Source organism: Chinchilla lanigera, unplaced genomic scaffold, assembly GCF_000276665.1.
Source record: "Chinchilla lanigera isolate Chin_1 unplaced genomic scaffold, ChiLan1.0 scaffold00026, whole genome shotgun sequence".
In the NCBI taxonomy this organism is placed as follows: Eukaryota; Metazoa; Chordata; class Mammalia; order Rodentia; family Chinchillidae; genus Chinchilla; species Chinchilla lanigera.
This window is the reverse complement of record NW_004955427.1, coordinates 9,210,797-9,219,071: the sequence shown is the minus strand read 5'-3', so window position 1 is coordinate 9,219,071 and position 8,275 is coordinate 9,210,797. Positions and strand designations below refer to the sequence as shown.

Sequence of the window (8,275 nt, the reverse complement as noted above, 5' to 3'; positions counted from 1 at the left end):
TCGTGCCTGAAAAATGGGTTCAGGGCGTGACCCCAGCTGCAGTACGGACGAGGCCCCTAAAGGTACCGCTGAATCACACGGGCCGCATCAGTCCCCCAAAGCAAACGCCCGTAAGGGTAGAGCTGCCTTGGCATCATCCCGATGGTGCGCTCTCTGTCCAAACGTCAGACTGTGGAGCCTGCATACTGCCTGTTCTCTTGGTTGGTTCTCTCCCCTGCTGGAAAGGGCAGCAACTTCCCACCACGGTATCCCATGTCTCCAAACCCTCTGCCCTGGGCATCTCCTCCCAAGCACCCATTATTACCACAGGAATAAAATTCAGGAGAGGGAATTGCTGCTTTCGGACACTGAAGCAATGTGTGCCGAGACTTTCCATTAAATTGGGCAAACAGAGGCGTGTACTAAGTTTGTTCATGTGACTCGAGGCAAGTTGCTGTAGTGAAACTTGATTATTTTTTAAGTGATTAAAAAAAGCAAGAAGAATAGTAATCTAGTAGACAGCTCAGTAAAACAATGGTTAATAACTGCGGTGCTAGCGGTTTCAAGGGCAGCCTTGACACCCCGGGCTCTCCGAGGAGCTGATCAGTTCTCCAACTGCTGCTTACATGGATGCAACAGCGTCACCCAGCAGGCTCTGAGCACTGGGGACACTGTGTATCTCAGAGCAGCTGGTTAGCTAAATAAGGCTGTCAGCTGTCCCTGGAACCGACCAGCCCCCCAATGCCGAAGAGTGCGGGGATAGGACTGTCTGCAGCCTGCAGAGGTAGAGATCCAGGGATGCTGTTTTACCCTGGGAATAACTGAGACCCTCGGCTTTGTGTCCTTTTGTACAGAAAACGGAGTAGGCCTAAGTCAGGCCGATCAGGGGCCACCTGGATGCGCCTCTGCTCCTGGGACTGTAGTTGGGACGCGTGGGTGGGGTGAAGGGGTGGCTCAGGAGTAAGAGGAGGCCTATTCCGGGAGGGATAGTTGATGGCAACCTGTGTAGTTTGATAGCTTCTTTCTGAGATATCTTTTTAGTTTATTCAGACTTAGTTATTTGAAAATGAGCTTGTCTGTATGTAAGACGGTTCTTCCGTGGAAGGGGAGGGCAGTTACGGTTCTGCTTGGAGTCTGCCTGACTCCAGGGCCATTGAAACACCCACAGCCTCCCTTCTCAATTCATGATCAATTGTTTCTCCTAGATTCTGTCCTGGCAAAATATCTATTGTGATCTTCTCTGCAATGCTAAGTCCACGTCCTCCCTCACAGTAGGTTATTCATATGATGTTATCTACACTTTTGTGTACATACTGTTAAGGCTTATATCTAGATGTCCTCTCAAAGCCTCATACACTCATAGGTGGCTGTGGGGAGGGTGACTGAATCGTGGTTGTGCGATACCAGGTCAGACCAGACTAGGCCAGTGATGGGTTTTCAGCTGGGTGTGACGCTGAGAGGCGAAGCCTGGCAGGAAGAAGTGGGTCCCTGTGGGCGCAGTCTGGAATGCTTTGGATCCCTCCTCCTCCCTGGATGGCTGCTGCTTCCTGTCTGCTGCGCCATGAGCTCTTTCTCCTATGCCAAGCCTTTCTGCCCTGCCACGCTGCCTTGGAGCCAGCTTCGGACTAAAACCTCTACAAACTGAGCTATAGTAAACCTTCCCTCCATTGACTTGGGAGTGTCAGGTATTGTGTCCCACAAAGGAAACTAACTCAGATAGATGTAATTGTATCCTTATTGTATTTTGTCATTCAACAAATGTCCCTGGCCCCATGTTGGTGAGTGGTGGAGTGGCGAGAGAGGCAGCACTGTCTCATGTCCCTCCTGAGAGTTGCCTTAGGACCGTATGTGCCTAACTAGACAAGTTCTGTGCTGTGAGAGGCCCCATGCGTGTCTCTGCAGGATCCCACAGGAAACTAAAGTCCAAGATAAATCCATTGTAAGTTAGGTGGCACTTCTGTGTTTTTGTTTTATTTGGTGTATATCAGTCACCATACTGAAATGACCTGTTTGTGTTTTTCTGCTAAGTACTGACTCCATTATCCCACACAGTAGATGCTCAACAAATACCTGTTAAAAGAATGAATGGATGAGTGAATGAATAAATGTATAAATAAACCTCTCAAGGCCAGGAACTGTATCTCCCATCAGTGTCCTGCAAAATACCCACTATAGAGAGGTGTTCTGTAAATATCTATGAACTGAACTTCTGAATTAACTCTTGAGCTCGCCTCACACAATAGAGGTCCTTAGCGTTATTATTACACCCATATTTAGCCTATATTAGCCAGGAGCTGGTTACAGCTCATGAGTATTTTCTCTTCTTAGTCTTCTTAGTGTCTGATTTTTTTCCCTAGTAAAGATTATATTTTTAACACTTGTTAAAAAAGAACTTAATCCTTCTGTTCCATGGCCAGGCACCTTACACAGCAACCCAAATTACTCTACGCCTGGAATAGTCTGCTTTTGGGCTTCCGTGCTTTGGTTGTGCTGTTCCTTCTACTTCCTGTGTTCCTCCTCACGTTTTCTCCCTTGCATCCCAGAAGGTTCTCACTCATCCTTCATGGTCAAGATCCAATGTCACCTTCACCAAAACCCCTTGTTCAGCCCTACCTTCTTTCTTTCCCATAGTTCTCTGCTACTTTGTGGGTCCAACTACCTCTCCCGTGACACGTTGTTCATGCTGCTAAGGAAATATGTCAATAGATATTTCTTTCTATATGTATGTCTCCTCCTCCATCATATTAGTTCAAAGAATATGAAATTTGTCTGTGGTACGTTTATATGCCTGGATTAGCCTTCTACAAAGAGACAGAACTGACAAGATCTGTCATCTATCAATCTATCTACATACACACACACACACACACACACACACTTCCACACTCATGTGAAAGATTAGTTCCAGAATCCTTCATAGATACCAAATCTACACTTACTCAAGTTCCTTATATAAGATAATAGAGTATTTGCATATAACCTAGTCATATCCTCTCATGTAGTTTAAATCACCTCTAGATTATCTTAGCTAATACCCATGTAACTACTGTGTATGTAGTTACTATATGTGTTATACAGTAAATTGTAACGGGGAAAAAGTCATTGCATATTCAGTCTATAGGCGGTTTTTTACTGAGTGTTTCTTAATCTGAGGTTGGTTAAACCTATGGTTGCCAAAAGATATAGAGGGCCTACTACAGTTAAATAGAGATCGAGGCAGACACATGAGAAGTGACTTATTAGGGGAACTGGCTTGTGCAGTTATGAGGCTGAGGACCCTGAAGAGCCCCTCTGCCTGCCAGAGCTCCAGGGAAGCAGATAGTGTGGCTGTCCAAATCTGACACCCCCAGAACCAGGGAAGCCAGTAGTGTAACTATTGGTTTGATGGCTGAAGATCTGGGATCCAGGGGACCCCTGGTGCCAGCTCCAGCATGCAAAGGCCTTGGAAAATGCCCTATGAGAAGAAAGGTGTCCTAATTATAGGAGAGGGGGTTCACCTTTCCTCCACTTCTTTTCTATCTGGGACCCCATCTGCTAGGATGATTTCCACTCCGTCACATGCCAATCTCCTCTGGAATGCTTTATCAGTATTGAGGTACCCTTTAACCCAGGCACACTGACAGCTCATATTGACCATCACAATCTCCAAGGTTAATATGAGGCTTTGGAGACCTGAGTGTGTGTGTCTTGGTTACTTTTCTCTCATTGCTGCAACAAAATACCCGACATCCAAAATTAAGAAAGGAAAGGTTTATTTAGCTCACAGTTTGTGGAGGTTTCAGTCCGTAATCAGCTGGCTCCAAGGCAGGGTGGCATGGCACAGGGCCAAGCTGGCAGAAAACAGCAAAAGCAGCAAGAGCAAAAAGTGGGGGAGGGGAAGCAAGCCTCTTTTCCTTCCTTGTATTGTATATTGGCTGTCAGCTCACGCCCACACCTTCTCCATGCCCTCCTCTTCCACAAGCTGAGGATGTTTACAAGGCAAGGACCCTGGTCCCCTGCTGAGTCACTTAAACTTCTAAACTTCTCAAGTTGACACAATGAACAACATCCTGGAGCGGTAAGGGCATGTCCTTTTCACCCCAGGATGTAGAACTGTTGAGCTACTTAGTTAAGCTTCTAGGCTCCTCAAATTGACACACATATCAACCATAGCAGTATGTGAATCAATCAAGAGAAATCACAGGGTAGTCTGTAGTATACAGGGTCACTTCAGCCGCATTTGAGTTACAGCTCATGCTACTTATTATCTGTTAACCTCGGACACGTTACTTAACTTTCTGAGCTTTCGTTTTCAGTTTCATAAAGCAGAAACGATTAAAAAAGAAGAAATTAACTCCTCACATTGCCTTGTGAATTTAATGAGCTCATAGTCATACAGTTCCAGGTTACAGGGGTTATCAAAAGACTTAGCAAATGCTGGTTAGAGACTTACCTGAAGGGGTACCTTAACTGGAAGAAATGGAAATGATTTTGATTCAAGCTAGGTAAACACATCTGTGCCTAGACTGCAGCCCTTAATTTGCTTTCACTTCTGCATGTGTTACTGGTGCTTAACACTCACGGACCTCTCTTGTGTATCTTTCTCAGAGCCCAGTGTCTGGCTGTGTTATTTCTCAAACTAACCCAGCTGTGATAGAATAGGAGCCACAGTCATCCCATCAAGCTATGGAGCAACAAGGGCAGTGCTGTCTGGGCAAGAGCTGGGTTTGGACAGCCAGGTACCTGGGACATACTGACACGGAGTTGGAGAGACAGACTTGGGCTAAGGAAACAGAAGTAAGGTCCCCAGAACGTCCTAACTGGTGCTTCAATCAAGTGCAAATGTTGGTGGCAATCTAGTATGCTGTGAACTTCCTTCCATGTGTCCGGTAAGTAACAGGATACTTTGCCTCTGCCAGGAATATGCACAAGGTTTCTGTCTCTTGCTTCTCCTCCTGTTGTTGCTGCTGGGGCTACGTATGTGGAATCCATATTCATGTAACTTGAAAACACTGGCAAAAGGCAGCATCCAGGTCGGGGAGGCTGTAAAATTGCAGTAGGAGCATTTCTTTGAGAGTGTGTAGCATTTTGCTTCCTGGGAAGGGTCCTTCGTGTCCTGCCTAAGTCTCTCATTTGGGGGTAGATAGCACATGTATATTGAGTGTATACTATGCACCAAGACTCACTTTGTGAGTATATTTATTTTCTGCTTGTTATGGCTTGTACCTAAGTGTCCCCCCAAAGTCTCATGTGCTTGTGGGGGGAGCTTTTCAGAGATGGCTGGATCTAGGTTGTGTGATACTGGGGTTAAAGTTGCGTGGTACTAAATTAATCCACTGATCGGTTCAGATAATTCTGGGTATGGATCAGTGAGAAGACCCACTCTGGGTGTGGGTACTACCCAAAAGGCTTGTGGCTTGAATAGGATAAAAGGGAGAGGGAGGCTTGCTGCTTGCTGTCTTCTGCCTGTTGTGCTACAGACTGTTTCTCCTCTGTGATGCCCTCTGCCATGTGCCACCCTGCCTGGGAGCCAGATGTCTATGGATTAAAACCTCTACAATCTGTGAGCTAAAATAAGCCCTTCTTCTTCTGACTTGTGGGCGTTGGGTATTTTTGTCCCAGCACAAGAAAAGTAATTAAGACCCTGCTGTAACAAATTACCATAAATTCAGGGGCTTGAAACAGCGTGCATCTATTGCCCACAGGGCCGTATGTGAGAAATCCAGTGGGCTCAGTTGGTGTCTGTGCTTGAGTCTCACAAGCCTGAAATCGAGGCGTTTTCTAGGCTGCTATCGCTTTTGGAGAATCCAGGGAAGAATCCATTTCCAGGTCGTTCAAATGGTTGAGCTCAATATGTGGAAGGGTGAGGTCCCTGCCCCTCATTGGCTGCCATTTGAAGGTCTCCTTTACCATCGAGTGGCTTCTTTTGGGTCCCATGTGTAGTTTCTGAACATCTAGAACTTTGTAATAGCGCATTAAATTCTTAGAATGGCATATCTTCTCTGTTTCCCCTCTTATATTATAGGTGTAATATTTAGGACCAGCAGTTCCACCTGTTTCTTCTTCTAATTGCTCAAGAGATTGGATAGGGCCAACTTGGCAATCCAGGATAATTTCCCTATTGTGAAATATATAATCATAAGTATAAGCCCACTATCTTTTTGCTATGCAAAGTAACATAGTCACATTTCTGAGGATTCAGGCTTGCATATCTTTGGGGGACTGCTATGGTTTGTGTCTGGGTGTACCCCAAAGACACATGCAATCATGGGGTGGGCTTTTAGAGTTTTTGATTGATTGGTGGTCCAGTGTTGGAAATACGGATGTGGGTGCTACGCCTACCCTGAGGCGGGTAGTTTGCATAGAGTGGAAGGGAGGGAAAGAGGCTGCTTGCCACCGCTTCTCCCATTTGCTCTTGTTGCTTTTGCTATCTTCCACTGCCGTGAACTTTCGCCCTCTGCCATGTGCCACTCTGCCTTGGCGCCAGCTGAGTATGGACTGAAACCTCCACAAACTGTCAGCTAAGTAGATCTTTCCTTCCTTAATTTTGGGCATCAGGTATTTTGTCTCAGCATTGAGAGAAAAGTAGGTAAGACAGGGACATTATTCTGCCCACCACAGTTAGGTGTCTTTCATATTTATCCCTTCTAATTCTTACAGTATCCCAATAAGAGAAACGTGGCTGTTCATCCTTCCTGAGAAGAAACTGCAATTTTCCTGACAGCGAATCAGTGGTGGGGCTGGGGGTTCAGTCTTCACCACTCACACCCACTCCTCTGCTGCAGAGGGCAGAGTGGAAGCCAAGCCACCCTGTGATCTCTTGTTCTCACTGTGTTTCTCACTTGTTTCACTGCTGATGCTTCTTAGTTTAGCGAGGTTGTCCCTGTCCACCCGGCGTCGACAGCTCTCCACCTAGTTACACATGTGTGTCCTCTGGGTCCCAGCAGAAGGCAGACGGCATGCTCCAGCAACATACCAGAGGGGAGATTAATAAAATGACTATTGGTGAGGCTGGAGGAAACCAACAAGGAGTGGTGAAGCACCCTACCTGGAAACAGCTTTGCACCCTAGGTCTGCAAGTGTGTGGGGAAGAAGTAGTTACCAGAACCCTGGAAAAATGAGAAATTGCAGGAGGGGCTGCCTGGCAGCAGCTGGGGTCTTCAGTGTCACTGCCCTCATGAGAAAGGAAGAAGGCAAGGGAGAGACTCTGACTGCCCTCTCTACCCCTACCCAGCTCCCTCTATTGGCAAATTTCAACCAAAAGCCAAGGAGAAAGGGAGTCTGCTCCTGCGTCTCTTGAAGTTTAGTTTTGGAGGCCCAGAGCAGAGGATGGACAGATGGAGGGTGAGGTTGAGAAATACCACGCAGTCCCGCGAGGATCCCATGGAAACTGGGTGTGGCAATGGGATTTACTTTTGCCAGTGTGTTAGTTTCCTAGTGTTGCTGAAACCAAGAGTTTATTTTGTCACAGCTGTGGAGTCTGGAAGTCTGAAATCAAGGTGTCAACAGGACCTTCTCTGAAGGCTGGAGAAGAATCTTGGCTTCTTCCTGGCTTCTGCTGAGTCCTGGAAACCCTGGTGCTCTTCAATGTGAGCTCAGCCCTCCAGTCTCTGCCTTTGTCTGCACTTGGTCTTTTCTGTTACCATGTCTTGCTCTTTTCATGTAAGGACACCAATCACTGGATTTCGGGTCCAACCTAGATTTGGGTTGATATTGTCCTGAGACCCTTAACTAATTATACCCACAAAGACCCTATTTCTAAATAAAATCACATCAGGAGGTTCTAAGTGGACATGGATTTTTGAGGGATGCTATTCAACTAGCAAGAGTGCTGTGTGTTATTTCGGGACAAAAGCTTCAAAGCCAAGTGCGCAATTTATCACTCTTTCCCTCTATGGTAGCAGTCAGCAAGGCCCAGCACAAGCTCTTCCCACGGCCTGGATCCTGGGGTAAGGATGAAGCAGAAGAGAGGCCCAGCTGACTTGCAAAGGAAACATAACAAGAATCAAAAGAACTATGTCGCTGTCCTGGCAGATGCCACAGACTGTACATCCTCATGGTCCAGCCCCACAGAGATATTCCCAGTGGCCACAGCACCTCCTACTTTCTCCCTCAAACACACAAACACCCTTGAATTGGCCCAACTGTTCCTCTTAGTCCAAATCCAATAGTGTCTCCTTGGGGTCAAGGTATAGAAGGAATCAGATGTTTAAAGACTGCCTTTTGTATCCTTAGAGTTTTCCTGGGGAAAAAGTACATGGGGTTCTTTGAAATTAGCTGCGGAGTAGCCGTCTGCATTTCGGACCGAGTCTCATCT

The 8,275-nt window shown here is 46.5% G+C and overlaps 1 long non-coding RNA gene across 1 annotated transcript; it reads left to right on the top strand.

The window, feature by feature from the left end:
- LOC102015331 lies at positions 1 to 8,270 on the top strand. The gene is made up of 4 exons (XR_261246.1): positions 1 to 62; positions 1,185 to 1,250; positions 4,567 to 4,847; positions 8,194 to 8,270. It is a non-coding gene; the product is annotated as an uncharacterized LOC102015331 (long non-coding RNA).
- Positions 8,271 to 8,275: the final 5 nt, after the last annotated feature.